Here is a 26934-nt window from a genome sequence, read left to right as displayed (position 1 = left end):
CTTGGCCACTATATTTCTTGGCGTTTTCATTTTAGGGTCCCTTTCAGTAGGTGTTCGATGAATTTTTTCAATGTCTATTTTATCCTCTGTTTCCAAAACGTCTGGGCAGTTCTCTTTGATAATTTCCTCGAAAATAGTGTCCAAGCTCTTTTTTTCCTCACATTTTTCAGGGAGTCCGATTATTCTCAGATTGTCTCTCCTGGATCTGTTTTCCTGGTCTGTTGTCTTTCTAATAAGGTACTTAACATTCTTTTGAATTGTTTCATTTCTCTGGTTTTGCTTGATTACCCCTTGGTTTCTCCTTGAGTCATTCATTTCTACTTGTTCGAGTCTAATTTTCAATGATGTATTCATTTCACTCACTTTTTTTATATCTTTTTGTAATTGTCCAATTGTGTTTTTAAGTGAGTTTTTTTCTTCTATGGAATTTTTTTCCATTTTATTTTTTAGAGAGCTGATTTCTTTTTCCAGCTCATTAATCCTGTTTTCCTTGGAGTTGTTTACTTTTTCCAGGTCACTAATCCTGTTTTCCTTGGAGTTGTTTATCTTTTCCAATTCACTAATCCTGTTTTCCTTGGAGGAGTTTGCCTTTTCTAATTCACTCATTTTATTTCTCAATGATTTGATCTCTTTATCCACTCTGGATAACTTCTCCAGGCTCTCTTTCCAAGCTTCCCTTTCCTTTTCCCATTTCTCTTCTAGCTCTCTTGTGAGAGCCTTTTTGATTTCCTCTAGGAGGTTCCTTTGTATTGAGGAGCAGATCATATCCCCCTTAGGGGATTCCTCTGGGGACAGTCTGCTTTTAGTCTCCTCAGTATTTGAAGTCTGCTCTCTCTCCATACAGAAGCTGTCAATGGTTAGAGCCCTTTTGAATTTTTTGTTCATTTTGTCAGAGTAGGAATCGAAGAAAACAAACTGACAAGAGAAACAATTGGTCTGTTTTGCGGGGGATGGGGTTGGATGGTATTAATGGGCTTCCTCTACAGACTGGGGGGGGGGGTAAGGCAGCAGAGAGCCACTAACAGGACAGCGATGGCTGCGCTGCGTCTGCACTCTGAGGTTCTAAGAACTCCAGGTAGGGGTTGGGGATGGCCGAGTTCCAGGAGACACTAGCTTTCCAGGGTTTTAATCTTCACCTCTGGTGTTTACACCCTCTCTGCTGCTCCTGCCTTGCTGCCAAGACGGAACATCCACACTGGGGTAAAAGCCTTTTTGCAGGAACGGCAGAGATCGTACCCCTCCCCCCTCTGGTCTGAGCTGTGTGAGCTGTCTGTCTCACTCTGGCTTGCCTGCCCTCAGTCTGCACCCAGTCTGTTTGACCCTCCCCCGAGCAAACACAGACCTTCTCTGGCGAATTTCAAGGATGTCCTCTCTTGGTGATCATTTGTGGGTTTCTTTTCTGGTCAAGCATTAACTCTGAGGCTTGTCATGAAGTAAGTCCTGAGAGAAAGCAGGGAGCTCAAGCAGCTATCTGCCTCCATGCCGCCATCTTGGCCCGGGTTCATGTGGTTTTCAAGAAAAACTCCGACTCAGTGCATTCTTAAGAGTCTCAGAGTCCCAGAGAGCAAATGTAGCGAGCCATTACTATTCTGCTAGTGGCTTGCTACTGCCCGTCCCTCCCCCCATGCCGCAGTCTGTAGAGAAAGCCTGATAATACCATCCTGCCACCCCCACCAAAAAACAGACCATTTGATTTTCTTGTTAATTTGTTTTCTTTGATTCTGCTCTGACAAAATGAGCAAAAATTTTAAAAGGACTTTAACCATTGATAGCTTCTATTTGGAAAAAGAGCAGACTTTAAACTCTGAGGAGACAAAAAATAGATTTTCTCCAGATGAATCCCCAAAGGGGAATATGATCTGCTCCTCAATACACAAAATAGAAGAAGAAATCAAAAATGTTCCCACAAGAGAGCTAGAAGAAAAATGGGAAAAGGAAAGGAAACCTTGGCAAGAGAGTCTGGAGAAGTCATCCCACTCATTTAAAGATAAAGTGGAAAAGAAATCAAATCCTTGAAAAACAAAATTAGAAGTGAGTTGGAAAAGGTAAACAAGGAAAACAGAATTAGTGAATTGGAAAAAGAAAATAACTGTCTAAAAATAAAATTGGCAAAAGGGAAAAAAAATTCCATAGAACAAAACAACTCACTTAAAAACTCACTTGGACAATTGCAAAAAGATATAAAAAAGTAAGTGAAGAAAATACACCATTGAAAATCAGAATCGAGCAAATAGGATTGAATGACTCACACCAAGAATCAGTCAAGCAAAACCAAAAAAAATGAAACAATGGAAAAAAATGTCAAGTACCTTTTTGGGAATACAACAGACCTGGAAAATAGATCCAGAAGAGACAATCTGACAATAACTGGACTCCCTGAAAAATATGATGAAAAAAAGAGCCTGGACACTATTTTTCAGAAAATTATCAAAGACAACTGCCCGGATGTTTTAGAAACAGAGGGTAAAATAGACATTGAAAGAATTCATCAATCACCTACTGAAAGGGACTCTAAAATCCAAACACCAAGAAATATAGTCGCCAAGTTCAAGAACCATCAGATGAAGGAAAAAATACTGCACGCTGCTAGAAAAAAAATCAGTTCAAATATGGAGGAGCCACAATAAGGATTACCCAGGATCTAGCAGTGTCCACATTAAAGGATACAAGGGCCTGGAATATGATATTCTGAAAGGCTAAAGAACTTGGTATGCAGCCAAGAATTACTTACCCAGCAAAAATGAGCATCATTTTTTCCAGGGAATAAGATGGACATTCAATGAAATAAATGAATTCCATCTACTTTTAATGAAAAAACCGGATCTAAACGTTTGATCTCCAAATACAGAACTCAAAAGCTTTCTAAAAAGGTAAAAAGAAATCTTGAGAATTATATTTCTGCCATAAAGATACATAAAGATCACATGTATAATTTGTTCTGGAAACTAGAAGTGGAAAGGAAATTATACCAGAAAAAAGGGTAAAGTGGTGGTACTACATCTCATATAGAGGCAAAGAAAACCTATAATATCTGAGAGAAAGAATGGAGGGGGATGAACATAGTGTGTATCATATTCTCATTAGAATGGGCTAAAAGACAAAAATATAGACATATTCGATTTATGGTGAAACTCCTAACACTTCAGTGAAAAGTGGGAGGGGAAAAGTGAAAAGAGAAGGAGTAAGGTAAGCGGAAGGGAATACAGAAATTATGAGGAAAAGGGGCAAAGTAGGGGGAGGAATTTTAAGGTGGGGAAGGGATACTAAAAAGGGAGGGCTGTGAGAAGCAAGTGATGCGCATAAGTTTAATACTGGGGAGGGGACTGAGGGGGAAGGAAAAGAGAAAATCATAAGCAGGGGTTAACATGATGGCAAGTAACACAGAATTAGTAATTTTAACCATAAATGTGAATGGCATAAAGTCCCCCATAAAGAGGAAACAGTTAGCAGACTAGATTAAAAGCCAGAATCCTACAATATTTTGTTTACAGGAAACACACCTGAAACAGGGTGATACACACAGAATAAAGGTAAAAGGTTGGAGCAGAATCTACTATGCTTCAGGTGAAGCCCAAAAAGCAGGAGTAGCCATCCTCATCTCAGATCAAGCAAAAACAAAAATTAATCTAATGAAAAGGGATAAGGAAGGGCACTATATCTTGCTAAATGGTAGCATTAGATAATGCAGAAGTATCAATATTAAACATATACACACCAAGTGGTGCAGCATCTAAATTCTATGGAAAAAACCAACAAAATAGACAAACCCTTAGTAAATCTGATTTTAAAAAGGGAAAGGGAAAATCAAATTGGTAATCTTAAAAATGAAAAGGGAAAACTCGCCACTAATGAAGAGGAAATTAGAACAATAATTAGGAGTTACTTTGCCCAACTTTATGCCAGAATCGTTTACTTTCCTTTCTACAATCTAGAGACAACAGAAATATTATGTCAAGAATATGCTATCTTTTAAACAACACATTACGATGAGTAGTGTAACACTGTATGAAGATGAGTGATAATTGTGTTTAAAACTGAGGGGTTGAGACTCATCCTCTGTCAGCATTTTTCATGTCATTAAAATGTGGAAATGGCCTCCTATCAAAAAAGGAGAATTCATGCTTTATGAAGTCCCATTAAAACCACAAAAGTTTCCAGACAGGCTATAAACAGGCTTTTAGTCTTGGAAAATTACTTTGATAAGTTTGGAAGGCTTTATTGCCAAAGAGTTGGGGACCAGGTGATGGAGTTGATTTTGGACATATTAACTTACATACTGAGGGGTAGAAGAATTTTAAACTGTCACAGTAGAAGATAACTACCTAGAATCTATCACTCTGACAGGTAGCTCCAAATCACTGATTCTAATGATTTCTCAGCTTAAACATAAGTCAGTTCCCTTCTGTATACATTAACTCTTTCAAACTTTGGATTACAGAGTGTCCACAATTCCTTTTGCACCTTCTCTTGTCTAAGCTAAAGGAGCCCAATTCATTCAATACATTTTTGGGTGAGCCAATTTCATTACTTCCCACTCTCCTGGCTGCCTTCCCATGGGCAACTGTTTTGAAGCCTCAGTATGGATACTCATCCTCTACTCTAGTCTTTTATTTCATTAGGCAGGGAAAGTGGCCTGATATCCATGAAAATTGTTCCTTCATTTAAATTATATTATGAGCTAGGGAGTACATGTCCATAGACCTAGCTGCAAAAAGGGCTGGGGACAGAAAGGCCTGTAGAAGTTTTGATAATTTGACACTGTTAGAGCTGTATTGGGTTGTGCCCAGCAGTTGTTAATTTTTGTTGATTTTATTTTTTAATTTTCACGTATTTTTAGCATTGATTGACAAAGCATTATTTTAACTATTTAAAAATTAATTGCATTTTTTGGTCTATCAATTCATGGTAAACAAATTTAGAATCAATTAAGAAGAGTTTATTAAGAGCTTACAATTTGCTAGGCACTACTATACTACTCAGTACATAAAAACACACATAAAAATAAATAAATAAAATAAATAAAAATAAAATAAAATAAATTTAAAAATAAACAATAAATGAATAAATAATAAATAAGTAAATAAATATATAATAATAATTAACATATAATATATAAATATATAATATTAAGTTATATATAAATATTATATATAATATATAAATATATATTATATATATAATATAAATTTATACTTATATATATAAATATATAAATAAATATATATAAATATGTATGATATAAATACATAATAAATAAATAAACAAATGATAAATAAATAAGTAATAAATAAAGAAAAATAAAATAAAATAAACAAAATAAATAAATAAAACAGTACATAAAAACAACATAAAATAGTACAGTCTCAAGCAGTTTACATTTTTGTAGAGATAAAGAAAAAGAACAACCCTAATAAAAGTCAATAACATTATTCTGATCATGAAAAAAAGGAGACAGGGTTGCATTCCAGGAAATAAAGGTCAGCTATCTTGGGAAGTGGGGTGTCAAAAGGAAGAGAAATTACTTAAAGAGGGATTTTTTTCTTCCCCCAATCACTTACCAGATTCAGAATTTGATGGCCCAGGCAAGTTGTGTGTCTCTGTAACAGGACTACATGGGCTTAGAGGCAACAGAAATATTATGTCAAGAACATGTTATACATTAAATAACATATTATGATGATGAGAGTAACATTGTAAGAAGATGAGCAATACATGTTTTTTAAGCTGAGGGATTGGTTCTCATCATCTTTCCTCATTTTTATGATATGTTTGGAAAACTTCATTGCCAAAGAGTTGGGGACCAGGTGATGGAGTGCATTTTGGACATATTAACCTACTAAGTCACATACAAAGGCAAAGAAGAATTTTAAATGATCACAGCAGAAGAGAGCTACCTTGAATAGATCACTCTGACAGGCAACTGCAAATCATTGATCCTAATGACTTCTCAGCTTAAACAAAAGTCAAATCTCTCCTGTCTACACCAACTCTTTCAAACCCTAGATTACACAGATCACACGATTCCTTTTGCAGTTGTTCTGGTCTCAGCTAAAGAAGCACAATTATTCAACATATTTTTGCCAGAGCAGATTTCACAATTTCTCATTCTCCTGACGACCTTCCCAGGGGCAATTTTCTTGAAGCCTTGGTATGGATACTTATCCTCTACCCTAGTCTTTGATTTCATTAAGTAGTGGAAGTGGTCTGATATCCATGAAAAGAATTCCCACTTTTAAGTCACAGCATAAGCATAGTGATAAGTCCACCTCTATAGGCCTAGCTGATAAAAGGGATGGAACCGATAAGAGCCAAAAGAGGCCTGTAGAATTTTTGTTTTTTTGGGAGTGCTGAGCTGTATTGGGGTGTGCCCAGCATTTGTTCACTCTCCATGGCACTGATGTTGTGGGTCCTTGGGAGTCAGGGGTCTCAAACTGGCATAAGCAGATATATGCTGGTGCATCCCAGAAAAATAGCTGCCATGATGATCAAGAAGAGGATCCAATCTGTGAATAAATAGTTCCAGTTCTTCTAGTCCTAGTAAGATGGGAAGAATCAGGCTTTTCAAACAAAAATGGAACTTGAATCTTAATTCACTGCTCCAAATGTAGTCTAACCAGTGTAGACTATGTTTCCTTTGTTAGGAACTTTACAATTTTATCATCTATCCTAAAAAATTCTTAACTCTTTTGATGGGCATATCATACTTCTGTGTCAAACCCAACTCAGTCTATCTAAAGCACAAGGTGTTTAAACAAAATAAAACAAAACAAAACAAAAAAAAACATATTGAATTCAAGAATTTGACTTCATAGGAATATCTGCTAAAAGTGTTATCATACTAGATTCACATCAGTATTTTTGAGAATAAGGACTTACATTTCTGGAAATAGTATTTCATTTACTATAGATTATAACTTCATCTCATGATCTGCTAGATCCTTTTTGAGGAGTTATTGTGAATGAATGCTCCTTAATAACCCTCTGAGACAAATGAAATGAAAATAATCTATCACTGATAAGACACTCAAATTTTTCTAAATTGACAAGATTCACCAGAGGGAGTTCATGTTCAGTAGGCATAGAATCTATAAATTCACATGTACCCGAAGGAAATGAGATCTCAAACTAAGGATTTGGTACAAATTCATTCTAATCAATCATTCTAATCAATCAAATTCATTCTAATCAATGAGAAATGTGTTTCCCTAAATAGTGTGGGAAATTTACAGAATTGTCCCTGCCAAATATGAGCTGTGTTAAGTAGTATACCCTATTTCAGGGTGGCAAGTGAAAAAAGATGTCTGCAATCACTGGGGGAGTCTCAAATTTACATAGATATGCGCCAATAAATGTTCTCTCTGCTGTATGACACTTTGGTATATTTATTAAACATTGGCAGATTACGTTTTGATCTTCCTTGCAGCTCTCAAGAGATTTGTTGCAGAGAAGAATCAAGATGTGCATAAGAATCCAAGAAGTTATTTGAGCTCTTCTTGGTTTTCCCTGGAAACCATGATAAAGCTGGCCTCTGAAAGGATTCAGGAACAACAGGACAAACACAAAGATCTTAAAGGACACTATGATTAAGAAGGATTTCAGGAAATGTCTCACTCATTCTGCTAAAAGAGGAAGGAACCCAGTGCATTGCAGGTGGAGTTTTGGCAAGCCAGTGGGAGGCTCTTAGGGACAGCACATGGGAGCATAGTATTGACTCAACAGGACAGCTGTGGTGTCTCCCACCCTAGACTAGCAGACAAACTGCCCTTTGGGAATACAGGGTATAACAGATGTGACCAAGCTGGACCATCCTACTGCAACGGGCATGCTGGCTTCAGCACAGGCCAATGACTGGCCCTGTTTAAAAGAAACATTGGGACAGGGTCCCTTACACGCTAGAACTAAAGCTCAAATTTTTAAACTCAAGAAGCAAAAAAAACCCATAAACACAGAAAGCTGTTATCATCACAGGGAAAATCCAAACACAAACTCCAAAGATAACAACAAAATCAAAATGTCTACATGTCTAGCTTCAATGTGTACTATAAAGTGGTCTTCAGAAAGAAAACAAAAAGGATTTTAAAAATCTAGGAAAAGAAATAGAAGAAAGCATGGGAAAATAAACATTTAATGTGAGAGAAGTACCAAAAAGGACTCCACAGCCTGAATAAGGAAGCCCAGAAATTCAGAGAAGGAAATGGTTGATTTCAAAGTCGAATTCACCAAACGGAAAGGGGAGTGCAAAAGTTAGCCCAAGGGAAAAAAAAATCCTTAAAATTGGAATTGGGCTTGTGAAAACTAATGACTCTATGAGCAACATAAAGTATCATTGAGACATACCAAACACACAGTTGGCAGAATGGGTCCAATCATCCTGAAGAGCACTTTGCAATTAAGCCTAAAAAAACTACAAAACTGTGCATACTCTTTGATCCAGCATTTCTAAATTAGTAAATCTGAACCCCAAAGAGATCAGAATAAAGGGAAAGCGACCCAGGAGTACAAAAAGAAGGACATCACTCCATTTTTTGGTGGTGATTCTGCTATCAACAACTTGAAGCAGTTGTTGTATTTGAATGTAATCAAGTCCAATGTTCTATAAGAAAGGATAAGCAGGGACTTTCACAACAACAAAACAGCTGTCAAGTCTTAACAATAGCTGATGCTATGTCAAGTGACTAGAACAACTAGTCAAGGGACTAGAAGAACCCATACTACACAACAATATCAATAGCCTGAGAAAATTCATTGTGAAAGACTTAAGCCTCCTCAGGAAGGCAGCAATCAAAGCCAATTCCAAAAGACTTGAGATGGCAAATGCCATCCATTTGCAGACAAGGAACCATGGATTATGATTCTTCTTTCACAACATAAATAATACAGAAGTATATTTCATGTGATTGGCCATAGTCGCCTATATTGGATTTACTGCTGTCTTGGGGAGTGGGGGGGTTAAAAGGAGGAGGAATTAAAAGTTTGAAAGTCAAAATGTTAAAAAATTTAAATGTTGAAAATTATTCTAATATATCTGAAAAAATGAGATGTTATTAAGAAAAAGTGGAACATCCATTTTGACTAGAATCATATCTAAATATTTTTTTTCAAGATCTACATTTATATGACAGAAGATTCTTTTGGCAGTTTTATAACAAACAAACAACTTATACTTTCATATTACCATGAGATAATATCTTAGAATATGTTTTATAAATTCTTTTTTCTTCTCCAGAATTACTGGTCCATTCATGAGCTAGCTGGATTATTTTTACAACTACACTTTAAGGACATGTAATCAAACAACAATGTACTTAAAGAAGGATTGTTTTCCTAAATCAAAGGAAAAGCATCAAAGAGGTTTTCAAAAGTAAAAATTAATTTGTTCACCCATTATGTGTGGACATACAGGAGGGAAAGACAGATGAAGCATGAAATAATGACACTAAGACCTGTGTCACCAAGAAAACACAAAAAGTTTATCGTCCTGTTTTCTTTAAGAGAAATACAACTGCCTAGTAGACTTAACATGTATGACATTTTTTGGAATAAACTCAGACCTGGATTTTTGTTGATTATTAGTATTTCGATTGTGTTGAAAAATATTTATGGGAAAAAAATATTTTTCTTCGCCCAATCACTTACCAGATTCTGAGTGTGATTGGCCCAGGTAAGTTGTGTGTCCCCGTAACAGGACTATATGGGCCTATTCTCTTCGGTTTTAAGAGCCAGAATTTTTAAATTTCTTTCCTACAATCTAGGGGCAACAGAAATATTATGTCAAGAATTTGTTATATGTTAAATGACACGTTATGAATAAGAGTGTTATATTGTATGAAGATGAGTGATAATTATGTTTAAAGCTGAGAGATTGGTAATCATCTTCTTTCCTCATTTTTATGCCAATAAAATGTGGAAATGGTTCATATAAAAAAAAAAAAAGAAAAAGAAAATTCATGATGTATGAAGTACCATTCAACCTAGAAAAGTTTTCCAGACAGGATGTAAATGGGCTTTTGGTCTTGGAAAATTACTTTGATATGTTTGGAAAGCTTCATTGCCAAAGAGTTGGGGACCAGGTGATGGAGTGAATTTTGGACATATTAACCTACTATGTCACATATTAAGGCCTTAGAAGAATATTAAACTGTCACAATAGAAGATAGCTACCTTGAATCTATCACTTTGACAGGCAGCTCCAAATCACTGATTTTAATGTCTTCTCAGCTTAAACTCAAGTCAAATCTCTCAAGTCAAATCTCTCCTGTACATACCAAGTCTTTCAAACTTTGGATTACATAGATCTCACGATTCCTTTTGCAGTTGTTCTATTTAAGCTAAAGGAACACAATTCATTCAACATACTTTTGTGTGAGCAGATGTCAGTACTTCTCGCTCTCCTGGCTACCATCCCAGGGGCAATTTTCTTGAAGCCTCGGTATTAATACTCCTCCTCTATCCTAGTCTTTGATTTCATTAGGCAATGGAAGTGCTCTGATATCCATGAAAAGCTTTTCCACTTTTAAGTCATAGCATGAGCAAGGAAATTGATGTCTATAGGCCTAGCTGAAGAAGAGGATGGATCCAGATAAGGGCCAAAAGAGGCCTTTAGAACTTTTGATAGTTTGGCAGTGCTGAGCTCTATTGGGGTAGGCCCAGCATTTGTTCACACTCTATGGCACGGATGTTTTGGGTCCTTGGGAGTAAAGCGTCTCCAACTTGCCTAAGAAAGTATATGCTGGTGCAGCCTAGAAAAAGAGCCAATCTTAGCTGCCATGATCACCAAGAAGAGGATCCAACCTGTGACTAAATAGTTCCAGTCCTTCTAGTCCTAGTAAGATGGGAAGAATCAGGCTTTTCAAACCAAAATGGAACTTGAATCATAATTCACTGCTTCAAATGTAGTCTAACCAGCATGGACTAGGTTGCCTTTGTTAGGAACTTTATGATTTTATAATCTATCCTAAAAAATTCTTAACTCTTTTGATGGGCATATCATACTTCTGAGTCAAGTCAGCTCTGGCTATCCAAAGTCCGAGGTGTTGAGACTTCCAGCCCTAGATTGGGGTGAGAACGCACCCAGCTGCTCGAGCTCCGCATGTTCTCTCAGAATTTATTTCATGACAAGCCTCAGAATTAATGCTCAGCCAGAAAAAATCACCAAAATATAATTACCAACAGATGACATCCTTGAAATTTGCGAGAAAAGGTCTGTTTTTGCTTGGGGGAGGGGCCGAACAGACTGGGAGCAGGGTGAGGGCAAGTAGCAAGAGAGAGGCAGGCAGCTCACACTGCTCAGACCAGAGAAGGGAGGGGTCCGATCTCTGCTGTTTTGGTGGAATGATCTTTAGCCCAGTGTGGATATTCTGTCTTGGCAGCAAGCCAGGATCAGAAGAGAAGTTGTAAACACAGTGAAGAATAAAACCCCAAAAAGGTAGCGTCTGTCAGAACCTGGCTACCCCCACCCCCACCCAGAGTGACTCAGCACATTCTTAGAGCCTCAGAGTCTCAGAGCACAGAAGCAGCACAGCCATTGCTGTCCTGTTAGTGCCTCACTGCTGGTCTCCTGCAGCCTGTAGGTGAAGCCCGGACACACCATCCAGCCCCATCCCCCCACCCTCAAAAGGAGACCAATTGTTTTTCTTATCACTTTGTTTTCTTTGATTCTGCTCTGACAAAATGAACAAAAAATTTAAAAGGGCTCTAACCATTGATAGCTTCTATATGGATAGAGAGCAGACCTCAAAGCCTGAGGACACTAAAAACAGACTGTCTCCAGAGGAATCCCCAAAGGGGGATATGACCTGCTCCTCAATACACAAAACTCTTAAAGGAAATCAAAAAGGCTCTCACAAGAGAGCTAGAAGAGAAATTGGAAAAGGAAAGGGAAGCTTGGCAAGAGAGTCTGGAGAAGTCATCCCACGCATTTAAAGACAGAGTGGATAAAGAAATCAAATCAGTGAGAAACAAAATTAGTGAATTGTAAAAGGTAAACAATTGCAAGGAAAACAGGATTAGTGAGTTGGAAAAAGAAAATAACTCTCTAAAAAATAAAATTGATGAAATGGAAAAAAGTTCCATAGGAGAAAAAAAAAAAACTCATTTAAAAACTCAATTGGACAATTGCAAAAAGATATAAAAAAGTGAGTGAAGAAAATACATCACTGAAAATCAGAATCGAACAAGTAGAATTGAATGACTCAAAGAGAAACCAAGAAGCAATCAAGCAAAACCAGAAAAATGAAACAATGGAAAAGAATGTTGAGTACCTTATTGGGAAGACAACAGACCTGGAAAATAGATACAGGAGAGACAATCTGAGAATAACTGGACTCCCTGAAAAATATGATGAAAAAAAGAGCCTGGACACAATTTTCCAGAAAATTATCAAAGAGAACTGCCCAGATGTTTTAGAAACAGAGGGTAAAATAGACATTGAAAGAATTCATCAATCACCTACTGAAAGGGACTCGAAAATCCAAACGCCAAGAAATATAGTGGCCAAGCTCAAGATCCATCAGACGAAGGAAAAAAATACTGCACGCTGCTAGAAAAAAATCAATTCAAAAATGGAAGAGCCACAATAAGGATTACCCAGGATCTAGCAGCTTCCACATTAAAGGATAGAAGTGCCTGGAATATGATATTCTGAAAGGCTAAAGAACTTGGTATACAGCCAAGAATAACTTATCCAGCAAAAATGAGCATCTTTTTCCAAGGAATAAGATGGACATTCAATGAAATAAATGAATTCCATCTAGTTTTAATGAAAAAACTGGATCTAAACAAAACACTTGATCTCCAAATACAGAACTTAAAATATTTCTAAAAAGGGAAAAAGAAATCTTGAGAATTATATTTCTGCCATAAAGATATATAAAGATCACATGTAAAATTTGTTCTAGGAACTAGAGGTGGAAAGGAAATTATATCATCAAAAAGGGTAAAGTAGAGGTACTACATCTCATGAAGAGACAAAGGAAACCTATTATATCTGAGATAAAGAAAGGAAGGAGATAAACATAGTATGTATCAATAGACATATTCGATTTATGATGAAATTCCTTCCACTTCATTGAAAAGTGGGAGGGAAAAAATGAAAAGGGAAGGAGTAAGCTAAAGGGAAGGGAATACAGAAATTGTGAGGAAAAGGGGTAAAATAGGAGAAGGAACTTTAAGGTGGGGGTGGGATACTATAAAGGGAGGGCTGTGAAAAGCAAGTGTGCTCACAAGTTTAATACTGGGGAGGGGAGTAAGGAGTAAGGAAAGGAGAAAAGCAAAGCAGGGGTTAACTAGATGGCAAGCAATATAGAATTAGTCATTTTAAGCATAAATGTGAATGGGGAAAAGTCCCCCATAAAGAGGAAGAAGTTAGCAGATTGGATTAAAAGTCAGAAAACTACAATATGTTGTTTACAGGAAAAATACCTGAAACAGGGTGATACAGACAGAATAAAGGTAAAAGGTTGGAGCAGAATCTACTATGCTTCAGGTGAAGCCCAAAAAGTAGGGGTAGCCATCTCAGATCAAGCAAAAACAAAAATTGATCTAATTAAAAGAGATAAAGAAGGGCATTATATCTTGCTAAAGGGTAGCATAGATAATGAAGCAGTATCACTATTAAACATATATGCACCAAGTGGTGCATCATCTAAAAGAGAAATTAAGTGAGCTGCAAGAAGAAATAGACAGCAAAACTATAATAGTGGGATATTTCAACCTTGCACTCTCAGAATTAGATAAATCAAACCACAAAATAAATCAGAAAGAAGTTAAAGAGGTAAATAGAATACTAGAAAAGTTTGATATGATAGATCTTTGGCAAAAGCTAAATGGAGACAGAAAGGAATACACTTTCTTCTCAGCAGTTCATGGAACCTATACAAAAATTGACCATATATTAGGACATAAAAACCTCAAAATTAAATGCAGTAAGGCAGAAATAGCAAATGCATCTTTTTCAGACCACAATGCAATGAAAATTACATTCAATAAAAAGCCAGGGGAAAATAGACGAAAAAACAATTGGAAACTAGATAATCTCATACTAAAGAATGATTGGGTGAAACAGCAAATCATAGACATAATTAATAACTTCACCCAATAAAATGACAATAATGAGACATCATAAAGTCAAAGCAATAATAAGGGGAAATTTTATATCTGTAGAGGCCTATTTGCATAAAATAGAGAAAGAGAGGGCCAATGAATTGGGCTTACAACTAAAAATGCTAGAAATGGAACAAATTAAAAAATCCCAGACAAACACGAAACTTGAAATTCTAAAAATAAAAGGAGAGATTAATAAAATTGAAAGTAAAATGGGGCAGCTAGGTGGTCCAGTGGATAGAATACCAGACTTAAATTCAGGAGGTCCTGAGTTTGAATCTGATCTCAGACACTTAGCAGTTCCTAGCTGTGTGACCCTGGGCAAGTCACTTAAGCCCAGCCTCAGGGGGGGAAAAAAAAAGAAAATAAAAAAAAAAACTATTGAATTAATTAATAAAACTAAGAGTTGGTTCTATGAAAAAACCAACAAAATAGACAAACCCTTAGTAAATCTGATTAAAAAAAGGAAAGAGGAAAAGCAAATTGTTAGTCTTAAAAATGAAAAGGGAGAACTCGCCACTAATGAAGAGGAAATTAGAACAATAATTAGGAGTTACTTTGCCTAACTTTATGCCAATAAATTTGATAACATAAATGAAATGGAAGAATACCTTCAAAAATATAGCTTATTCAGATTAACAGAGGAAGATGTAAATACTCTAAATAGTCCCATTTTGAAAAAAGAAATAGAACAAGCTATTAACCAACTCCCTAAGAAAAAATCCCCAAGACCAGATGGATTTACATGTGAATTCTACCAAACATTTAAAGAACAATTAGCCCCAATGCTATATAAACTATTTGAAAAAATAGGGATTTGAAGGAGTCCTACCAAATTCCTTTTATGATACAGACATGGTACTAATATCTAAACCAGTGAGTTTGAAAACAGAGAAAGAAAATTATAGACTAATCTCCCTAATAAATATTGATGCTAAAATCTTAAATAAAATATTAGCAAAAAGACTACAGAAAATCATCCCCAGGATAATAATACACTATGACCAAGTGGGATTTATACCAGGAATGCAGGGCTGGTTCAACATTAGGAAAACTATTAGCATAATCGACTATATCAATAACCAAACTAACAAAAACCATATGATCATCTCAATAGATACAGAAAAAGCATTTGATAAAATCCAACATGGATTCCTACTAAAAAACACTTGAGAGTATAGGAATAAATGGACTATTCCTTAAAATAATCAGGAGCCTATATTTTAAACTGTCAGTAAACATCATATGTAATGGTCAATAAACTGGAACCTTTCCCAATAAGATCCGGAGTGAAACAAGGTTGTCCACTATCACCGTTACTATTCAATATTGTACTAGAAATGCTAGCCTTGGCAGTAAGAGCCGATAAAGAGATTAAAGGAATTAGCTTAGGTAATGAGGAAATCAAACTATCACTCTTTGTAGATGATATGATGGTATACTTAGAGAACCCCAAATATTCTGCAAAAAATTTATTAGAAATAATTCATATCTTTAGCAAAGTTGCAGGATACAAAATAAATCCACATAAATCCTTAGCATTTTTATACATCACCAAGAAAATGCAACAGCAAGAGATACAAAGAGAAATTCCATTTATTATAACTGTCAATAGTATAAAATATTTGGGAATATATCTACCAAAGTAAAGTCAGGAATTAAATGTGCAAAATTACAAAACACTTGCCACAAAAATAAAGTCAGATTTAAATAATTGGAAAAATATTAAGTGCTCTTGGATTGGATGGTAATACTCCTAAACTAATGTGTTTACTTAGTGGTATACCAATCAGACTCCCAAGAAACTATTTTTATGACCTAGAAAAAATAACAACAAAATTCATATGGAAGAACAAAAGGTCGAGAATTTCAAGGGAATTCACTGAAAAATAAAAATAAAATGAAGATGGCCTAGCTGTACCTGGTCTAAAAGTATATTATAAAGCAGCAGTCACCAAAACCATTTGATATTGGCTAAGAAATAGACGAGTTGATCAGTGGCATAGGTTAGGTTCAAAGGGCAAGATAGTGAATAAAAATAGCAATCTAGTGTTTGACAAACCCAAAGATCCCAACTTTTGGGATAAGAATTAATTATCTGAAAAAAAATTGCTGGGAAAACTGGAAATTATATGGCAGAAACTAGGTACGGACCCACACTTAACACCATATGGCAAGATAAGATCAAAATGGGTCCATGATTTAGGAATAAAGAACGAGATCATAAATAAATTATAAGAACTTAGGATAGTTTACCTCTCAGATTTGTGGAGGAGGAAGGAATTTGTGACCGACCAAAGGAGAACTAGAGACCATTATTGATCACAAAATAGAAAATTTTGATTACATCAAATTAAAAAGCTTCTGTACAAACAAAACTAATGCAAACAAGATTAGAAGGGAAGTAACAAATTGGAGAAACATTTTTACAGTTAAAGGTTCTAATAAAGGCCTCATCTTGAAAATATACTGAGAATTGACTAATTTATAAAGAATCAAGCCATTATCCAATTGATAAATGGTCAAAGGATATGAATAGACAAATTTCAGATGATGAAATTGAAACTATTTCCACTCATATGAAAAAGTGTTCCAAATCACTATTGATCAGAGAAATGCAAATTAAGACAACTCTGAGATACCACTACACACCTGTCAGATTGGCTAAGATGACAGAAAAAAATAACCATGAATGTTGGAGGGGATGTGGGAAAACTGGGACACTGATGCATTGTTGGTTGAGTTGTGAAAGAATTCAACTATTCTGGAGAGCAATCTGGAATTTTGCCCAAATAGTTATCAAACTATTCATACCCTTTGATCCAGCAGTGCTCGTCCTAGGCTTATATGCTAAAGAGATATTAAAGAAAGGAAAGGGACTTGTATGTACAAGAATGTTTATGGCAACACTTTTTCTAGTGGCTAGAAACTGGAAAATGAATGGACGCCCATGAATTGGAGAATAGTTGGGTAAATTCTGGTATATGAATGTTATGGAATATTATTGGTCTGTAAGAAATGACCAGCAGTATGAATACAAAGAGGTTTGGAGAGACTTACATCAACTGATGCTGAGTGAAATGAGCAGAACGAGGAGATCATTATACACTTCAACAACAATGCTATGTGAGGATGTATTCTGATGGAAGTGGATATCTTCCACATAGACAAGATCTAATCCAGTTCCAATTGATCAATGATGGACAGAATCAGTTACACCCAGAAAAGGAACACTGGGAAATGAGTATAAACTGTGAGCATTTTTGGTTTTTCTTCCCAAGTTATTTTTACCTTCTGAATCCAATTCTTCCTTTGCAACTACAACAACAACAAAAATAATTCAGTTCTGCACACATATATTGTATCTAGGATATACTATAACATATTTAATATGTATTGGAATGCCTGCCATCTGGGGAGGTGGTGGAGGGAAGGAAGGTAAAATTCGGAACAGAAGGGAGTACAAGGGATAATGTTATAAAAAATTACCTATGCATATGTACTGTCAAAAAATGTTATAATTAAAAAATTAATAAACAAAAATTTTTAAAAAGTGTCCGAGGTGTTGAAACAAAAAAAAAATCATATAAATCAATAATCTCTCTAAAATGGGATCATCTTATATTGTTGTCTTCTAGTTGGCAGAGTTTATTGCTTGAATTCAAGATTTTGACTTTCTAGGAATATCTGCTAAACATGTTATCTTACTAGATTCACCTCAGTATTTTAAGAATAAGGACTTACATTCCTAGAAATAATATTTCATATACTATAGATTGTAACCTCGTCTCATCCTTTTTGAGGTGTTATTTTGAATGAATGGTCATTAATAACCTTCTGAGACAAATGAAATGAATACAATCTATTACAGATACAACACTCAAATGTTTCCAAATGACAAGATCCACCAGAGAGAGCTCATGTTCAAGGGATTTAGTACAAATGAATTCTAATCAATGAGAAAACTGTTTCCCTAAATAGAATGGGATATTTACATAATTCTCTCTGCAAAATATGAGCTCTGTTAAGTAATAACATATTTTTTCTCTTTCACACCATGACTAATGCTGAAACTTAATTAATGTGATAGGACATAGTGTGCCTGTATTGGATTTCCTGCTGTATTGGGGAGTGTGGAGTCAAAAAGAGGAGGAAGTAAAAGTTTGAGAGACAAAATCTTAAAAAAAAATGTAAATGTTGAAAACTGTTCTAAATATATCTAGAAAAAATGAGATATTAAGAAAAAGAAAAAATATATACTTTGACTAGAATCATATTGTATTTTGTATTCAAGATCCATATTTACATGACAGAAGATTCTTGTAGCAGTTTTATAACATAGAAAAAGTTATCCTTTCATATTACCATGAGACAATATCTTAAAATATGTCTTCAATCAAAGGATTTGTTCTTTTATCTTCTCCAGAATTACTGGAATTACATTCATGATGGTCAAGAGCTACCTGGATTATTTTTGCCACTACAATTTAAGAATATGTAATCAAAGGAAAAGCATCAAACAGGTTTGCAAAATTAAATATTAGTTTGTTCACCCAAAATGTGTGAAAATGCAGAGAGGCAATACGGATGAGGTATGAAATAATGACCTTCATGCATTACCACTTGTGTCACCAAGGAAAACACAAAAAATTATTGTCCTATTTTCTTTAAGAAAAATATAAGTTAATTTCTGACATAGTTTTGGAATAAAGCCCAAAGTGGAAAATATAGTATTGGGACTGTGTTGAAAAACTTACTTATGGGAAGCAAAATCTTATTCCCCCCCCCCAAATCACTTACCAGATTCAGAGTGTGATGGACCAGGAAAATCGTTTGTCCCTGTGGCAGGACTATGTGGGCCTATTCTCTTTGGTTTTAAGAACCAGAATCTTTTCCTTTCATTCCTATAATCTAGAGGCAACAGAAATATTATGTTAAGAATGTTATATGTTGAGTGACACAACATGATGAGGAGTATAACATTGTAAGATGATGAATAATAATTGTGTTTAAGAATGAAGTGTTGGTACTCATCCTCTTTCCTCATTTTTATGCCATTAAAATGTGGAAATGGCTTCATATCAAAAAAAAATTTCATGCTATATGAAATCCAATTCAAGCTAGAAAACTTTTCCAGACAGGTTGTAAACAGGCTTTTTGGTCTTGGAAAATTACTTTGATATGATTGGAAACCTTCATTGCCAAAGAGTTAGGGACCAGATAATGGACATACTAATTCATGAAATCACATACCAAGGTGCAGAAGAATTTTAAATTGTCACAGTAGAAAATACCTACCTTGAATATATCACTCTGCTAGGCAGTTCCAAATCACTGACCCCAATGACTTGTCAGCTTGAACACAAGTATATTTCCTGTATACATCAACTGTTTTAAACTCTGGATTACAGAGATCCCAAAATCCCTTTTCCGGTTGTTCTGATCTAAGCTAAAGGAGTACAATTCATTCAATGCATTCTTGTATGTGCAAATATCAGTACTTCTCATTCTCCTCGCTGCCTTCTCAAGGGCAATTGTTTTTAAAGCCCTGGTATGGATACTCAACCAATATCCTAGTCTTTGATTTCATTAAGCAGTAGAAGTGGCCTGACATGCATGGAAAGTACTCCCACTTTTAACTCATAGCATAAGCAAGGGAATATGTTAGGACTCTTACAAGGTGCTAAGTCACTGGAATAGATATAATTATCTAATTTAACATGGTATTTAACAGTTCTCTAGTTCAGTAATCACCATGAGATTCACACCTTTAAGAGAGCATACATTTAAGGAGTTCCCACAAGCCCAGGGAGTACCCACAAACCCATTCTCTAGGAGGATATAAAAAGCCAGGATTCAGTCAAGGAGAAGACTTCTCAGGAGAACTTCAGGGGACTTTGGAGGAAAGGACTTCGGGAGATTCAGGGTCAAAGAGGACTCTGGGAAATTCATAACTAGAATTGACTTCTGGGAGATTCACAAGGCAGAAGCCCACAATCCCACTCTCAGAGGTGGAGTATGATTCATTCCCACGTCTACCTTCTTGCTGGCTAGAGACACTAGGAGGCGAGAGGCTGAAGCTGGCTGGAGACAAGAGCTCTTGAGGAATCAAGGAGAGAGGAAGGCCTCCAGAAAACTAGTCCAGGCCCAAGTGAAGGAGATAAGATTTGGAAAGAGACAGTAAAGGATTTTAACTCTTGGCTAGACTTGGGATTATTGAACTGAACTGAAACTGAGGCTGCCTCCAGAAGCTCCCAAGAAATGTGCCCCCAAGAGAATGATTGCAATTTAGAGAAAAGAGAACATCACAGGAATACACGTCTATAGGCCTACCTGAAGAATGGGCTGGGAACAGATAGGGGCCAACTGAGGCTGTAGAACTTTTGATAGTTTGGCAATGCTGAGCTGTGTGGGGGAGTGCCAAGCAGTTAGTTGTTCACACTGTGACATTTATGTGGTGGGTCCTTGGGAATAAAGGGTCTCAAACTGGCGTAAGCAGGTATATGCTGGGGCAGCCTGGAAAAAGAGCTAATCCAAGCTGCCATGATGACCAAGGAGAGGATCCAGCCTGTGAATAAACAGTTCCAGTTGTTCCAGTCCTAGTAAGATGGGGAGAATCAGGCTTTTAAAACGAAATGGCACTTAATTCACTGCTCCAAGTGTAACCAGCATTGACTATGTTCCCTTTGTTAGGAACTTTACGATTTTATCATCTATCCTAAAAAATTCTTAACTCTTTTGATGGGCATATCATACTTCTGTGTCAAACTTAGCTCAGCCTATCCAAAGCACAAGATTTTTAAACAAACAAAAAACCCAAAGAACATATATATCAATAATCTCCCAAACACTGGATCATCTTATATTGTCATCTTCTACTTGGCAGAGTTTATTGTTTGAATTCAAGAATTTGACTTTCCAGGAATTCCTGTTATCTTACTAGATTCATGTCAGTATTTTGAGAATAAGGACTCACATGACTAGAAATAATATTTCGTTTATTTATAGTCTCATGATCCGGTAGGTCCTTTTTGAGGTGTTATTGTGAATGAATGCTCATTAATAACCTTCTGAGACAAATGAAAAGAATACAATCTATCACTGATACGACACTCAAATGTTTCTAGATTGACAAGATTCACCAGAGGGAGTTCATGTTCAGTAGGCATAGATTCTATAAATTCACAATTACCTGAAGGCAATGAGATCTCAAATTAGGGATTTAATACAAATGAATTCTATTTGATTAGAAAACTGTTTCCCTAAATAAAGTCTCTGCTAAATATGAGCTGTGTTAAGTAGTATACCCTATTTCAGGGTGGCAAGTGGAAAAAATATATGCAATCCCTGGGGAGTCTCAAATTTACATAGAAATGCACCAATAAATGTTTTCTCTGCTATATGAGATTTTTGCATATTTATTAAATATGTGCTGCTTACATTTTGATCTACATTGCAGCTTTCAAGAGATTTGTTGCAGAGAAGAATCAAGATGTGCATAAGAATCCAGGAAGTTATTTGAGCTCTCCTCAGTTTTCCCTGGAAACCATGATAAAGCTGGCTTCTGAAAGGATTCGGGAGGAGGCTCTTAGGCAAAGCACACATGAGCCCAGTGTTGATTCAGCAGGACAGCTGTGGGGTCTCCTGCCCTAGACTAGCAGACAAACTGCCAATCTGGAATACAGGGAATAACAGATGTGACCAAGCTGGACCATTTTAGTGTAACGAGTAAGCTGGCTGCAGCAGAGGCCAATGACTGGCCTTTAGCACAAGAATCTTTGGGTGTCCCGTACACCCTAGAACTAGAGCTCAAAATTTTAAACTGAACAAGAAGCAAAAGACATCTATGAACACAAAATGCTGCGTGATACCACCACAGGGAAAATCCAAACACAAACTCAGAAGACAACAAAGTCAAAATGTCTTCATGTTAAGCCTCAACGTTGAATATAAATCGGTCTTGTGAAAGAAAACAAAAAGGATTTTTAAAAATCTAGGAAGAGAGACAGCAGAAAGCATGGGAAAAGAAATATGTAATTCAAGAGAAGTATGAAAAAGGACTCCATAGCCTGAATAAAGAAGCCCAGAAATTCACAGAAGAGAATGATTGCTTTCAAAGTCAAATTCAAGTGGAAAAGGGAGTGCAAAAGTTAACCCAAGGAAAAAAAAATCCTTAAAATTGGAACTGGGCTTGTGAAAACTAATGACTCTGTGAGAAACATAAAGCATCATTCAGACATACCAAACACACAGTTGACAGAGTTGTGGAAGGATCCAATCATCTTGAAGAGAAATTTGGAATTATGCTTAAAAAATGACAAAACTGTGCATACTCTTTGATCCAGCATTACTAAATTACTAAATGGGAATCCCAAAGAATTAAGAATAAAGGGAAAGGGACCCAGGGGTACAAAAGAAGGACATCACTCCTTTTTTTGTGGTGATTCTGCTATCAACAAGGAAATACTTGAAATAGTTGTTGTATATGAATGTAATCAAGTACAATGATCTATAAGAAAGGATGAGATTTAATATGTATGGGGATGCCTACCATCTAGGGGAGGGAATGGAGGAAAGGAGGCGAAAATTTGGAATAGAAGGGAGTATAAGGGATAATGTTGCAAAAAATTGCCTATGCATAGGTATTGTCAACAAATGTTATAATTATAAAACTAATTAAAATTTATAATATGAAAAAAAAAAAAAGAAAGGATGAGCAGGGACTTTCACAACAAAACCACAGCTGTCAAGTCTGAACAAGAACTGATGCTATGTCAGGTGACTAGAACCCAGGAACCATAGTACACAACAATGACAATAGCCTGAGAAAATTCATTGTGAAAGACTTAAGCCTCCTCAAGAAGACAATAATCAAAGCCAGTTCCAAACGACTTGAGATGGGAATGCCATCCATTTGCAGAGAAGGAACCATGGAAACTAATTATACATCACAGCAGATAATTTTAATTTTTTCATTTATTTCATTTCACAGGTTTTTCTCTTTTGTTATAATTCTTCTTTCACAACATAAATAATGCATTAGTATATTTCATGTGATTGAACATAGATCACCTGTATTGTCACCAAGAAAAACACAAAAAGTTATCATCCTATTTTCATTGAGGAATGCAACTGCATGGTAGACTCATGTCTGACTTTTTTGGGGAATAAACTCAAACCTAGATTTTTGGAAATTGTGATGTTCTCTTTTCTCTAAATTAAAATCGTTCTCTTGGGGGCAGGTTTCTTGGGGAGCTTCTGGAGACAGCTTTAGTTTCAGTTCAGTTCCAATAATCCCAAAATGCAGCCAGAACTTAAAGTCCAGATCCTTTATTCTGTCCTTTAAAGTCCCGAATCTTTTCCTAAGCCTGGTTAGCTTTAATAGAGGCATGTCTCTCTCCTTGGTTCCCCAGAGCTCTTGTGAGAATGTCTCCAGCCAGCACAACAGTCCAAGTTGGAATGAATCAGATGGCACCTCTAAGAGTGTGGGATTGTGGGTTTCCCAGAAATCAATCCTAGTTGTGAATCTCCCGAAGTTCTCTCCTCGACTGAATCCTGACTTCGCCTCTCCAAGAGTGTGGGATTGTCCTTTTGTATGGTCTCTAAAGGTATAAAGTCTAATGTGTGAGCCAATGAGCAAACTACTTTAAAGGTGTAAACTCCTTTAAACATGTGAACTCCTTTAGAGGTGTGAACCAAGTACATTACCTTGTAAGAATCCTAACAGGAAATTGTTAGTATTTCGACCATGTTCAAAAATATTTCTTGGGGAAAAAAAAAATCTTTTTTGTCACCTAATCACTTACCAGATTCAGAGTGTGATGGACCAGGAAAATCGTTTGTCCCTGTGGCAGGACTATGTGGGACTATTCTCTTTGGTTTTAAGAACCAGAATCTTTTGCTTTCATTCCTACAATCTAGAGACAACAGAAATATTATGTCAAGAATATGTTATATGTTGAGTGACACAATATGAGGAGGAGTATAACATTGTAAGATGATGAATAACAATTGTGTTTAAGGATGAAGTGTTGGTACTCATCCTCTTTCCTCATTTTTATGCCAACAAAATGTGGAAATGGCTTCATAACGAAAAAAAAAAATAAAAGAAAATTCATGATGTATAAAGTGTCATTCAAGCTACAAAAGTTTTCCACCAACAATTTTTTCGTGACCCACTTTTCCCACATCCCATGGAACGTTCACCATTGTCTTTTCCTGTCATTATAGCCAATCTGACAATTGTGTTTAGGTATCACAGAGTTGTCTTAATTTGCATTTCTCTGGTCATTAGTATTTTAGAGCATGATTAGTTATAATTTTACTTTCTTCATCTGAAAATTGTGTGTTTATATACTTTGAACATTTATCCATTGGAGAATGGCTTGAATTCTTATACATTTGGGGCAATTCTCTCTTTATATATGTTTTAATTTATTTTTTATTATAGCATTTTATGGACAGAACACATGCATGGGTAATTTTTCAACATTGTCACTTACAATCACTTCTGTACCAACTTTTCTTTTCTTTCCCCTAACCCCCTCCCTTAGATGGCAGGCAGTCTCATACATTGTAAACATGTTAAGGTATATCTTAAATATAGTATATGAATACTTATTTGTACAGTTCTATTGTACAAAAAGAAAAAAATAACCTCGGAAGGAAAACAAAAATGCAAGCTGTCCACATTCATTTCCCAGTGTTCTTTTGTTGGGTGTAGCTGGTTCATCATTGATCAATTGGAACTAAATTGGATCTTCTCATTGCCAAATATATCCACTTCCATCAGAATTTATCCTCATATATTATTGATGTTGAAGTGTATAATGATCTCCTGATTCTGCTCATTTCACATAGCATCAGTTCATGTAACTCTCTCCAAACCTCTCTGTATTCATCTTGCTAGTCATTTCTTACAGAACAATAATATTCCATAAATTCATATTCAACTATTAACCAACCAGTCTCCAATTGATGGGCATCTATTAAATTTCCAGTTTCTAGCCACTACAAAAATGGCTGCCACAAACATTTTTGCACATACATGTCCCTTTCCCTTCTTTAGTGGCTCTTTGGGATATAAACCCAGTAGTAACACTGCTGGATCAAAGGGTATAAACAGTGTGTAACTTTTTGATCATAGTTCCAAATTGCTCTCCAGAATGGTTGGATCCATTCACAACTCCACCAACAATGCTCCAGTGTCCCAGTTTTCCCGAATTCCCTCCAACATTTGTCATTATCTTTTCCTGTCATCTTAGCCCATCTGACAGGTGTGTAGTGGTATTTCAGAGTTGTCTTAATTTGCATCTATCTGACCAATTGCGATTTGGAACACCCTTTCATATGAGTAGAAATAGTTTCAATTTCATCATCTGAAAATAGTTCATATTCTTTGAGCATTTATCAAATGGAGAATGGCTTGATTTCTTATAGAGTCAATTCTCTCTCTCTCTCTGTCTCTCTCTCTCTGTCTCTCTCTCTCTGTCTCTCTCTCTGTGTGTGTGTGTGTGTGTGTATGTGTGTGTGTGTGTGTGTATAGGAAACGAGGCTTTATCAAAACCTTTAACTGTAAAAATGTTTTCCAAGTTTGTAGCTTCCTTTCTAATCTTGTTTGCATTAGTTTTGTTTGTAGAAAAGCTTTTTAACTTTACATAATCAAAATTTTTTATTTCGTGATCAATAATCATCTCTAGTTCTTTTTTGGTCACAAATTCCTTCCTCTTCCACAGGTCTGAAATATAAACTATCCTATGCTCCTTTAATTTATTTATGATTTTGTTCTTTATGCCTAAATCATGAACCCATTTTGACCTTATCTTGGTGTATGGTGTTAAGTGTGGGTCCATGCCTAGTTTCTGCCATACTAATTTCTAGTTTTCCCAGCAGTTCTTCTCAAACAGTGAATTCTTACCCTAAAACCTGGGGATTTAGAGTTTGTCAAACACTAGATTATTAAAATTACTATTTTCTCCTGTGAACTTAGCCTATTCCACTGATCAACCAGCCTATTTCTTTGCCAATACTAAATACTTTTGGTGACCACTTCTTTGTAATATAGTTTTAGATCAGCTACAACTAGGCCGCCTTCGTTTGATTTATTTTCATTAGTTCCCTAATTCTCTATATATTTTAAAAAGAGGCCTCTATCAGAACCTTTGAATATAAAAATATTTCCCAGTTTATTATTTTGGTCTAATCTTGTCCATATTTGTTTTGTTTGTACAAAAGCTTTTTAAGTTAATATAATCAAATTGTCTATTTTGTGATCATTAATGATCTCCAGTTCTTCTTTGGTCACAAATTCATTCCTCCTCCACAGATCTGGGAGGTAAATTCTCCTTTGTTCTTCTGATTTGTTTATATCATTCTTTATGCCTGTATCATGAACGCATTTCACTTGTACCTTAGTATATATACAGTATTAGGTGTGGGTCAGTGCACAAGACATTTCTGCCATACTAGTTTCTAATTTTCTCAGCACTTTGTGTCAAATAGTGAATTCTTATTACCAAATCTGGGGTCTTTGAGTTTGTCAAACACTAGATTATCTAATTTTTCCTGTGAACCTAACCTACTCCATTGATTATTGTATTTCTTAGCCCGTACCAAATATTTTTGATGATTGCTGCTTTATAACATAGTTTTAGATCTGGTGCGGCCAGGCCACCTTCATTTTAATTTTTTTCATTACTTCCCTTGAAATTCATTTTTTTTTCCCTTTTTCTGAGGTTAAGTGACTTGCACAGGGTCACACAGCTAGGAAATGTTAAGTGTCTGAGACCAGATTTGAACTTGGGTCCTCCTGAATTCAGGGCTGGTGCTCCATCC

The 26934-nt window shown here is 35.9% G+C and overlaps 2 protein-coding genes across 5 annotated transcripts in view; one reads left to right on the top strand and one right to left on the bottom strand.

The window, feature by feature from the left end:
* Positions 1 to 26934, top strand: part of LOC141560987 (uncharacterized) — a 423935-nt gene that overhangs the window by 193119 nt on the left and 203882 nt on the right. The window lies entirely within an intron of this gene.
* The window catches only part of LOC141560986 (ADP-ribosylation factor-like protein 13B), a 102509-nt gene that overhangs the window by 26821 nt on the left and 48754 nt on the right, over positions 1 to 26934 (bottom strand). For 2 of the 4 annotated variants that reach the window (XM_074299857.1, XM_074299859.1), the window contains 2 exons: positions 23907 to 24017; positions 18901 to 19011 (listed from right to left, as the gene is read on the bottom strand). The gene's annotated coding sequence lies outside the window, so the exon portion shown is untranslated. Of the gene's footprint in view, positions 1 to 18900; positions 19012 to 23093; positions 23821 to 23906; positions 24018 to 26934 lie in introns of those variants that run through there. The other 2 variants (XM_074299856.1, XM_074299858.1) reach the window with 2 other exon arrangements.

The sequence above is a fragment of the Sminthopsis crassicaudata genome, chromosome 3 (assembly GCF_048593235.1).
Source record: "Sminthopsis crassicaudata isolate SCR6 chromosome 3, ASM4859323v1, whole genome shotgun sequence".
Classification (NCBI taxonomy): domain Eukaryota; kingdom Metazoa; phylum Chordata; class Mammalia; order Dasyuromorphia; family Dasyuridae; genus Sminthopsis; species Sminthopsis crassicaudata.
This window is presented reverse-complemented; position numbering and strand designations above follow the sequence as displayed.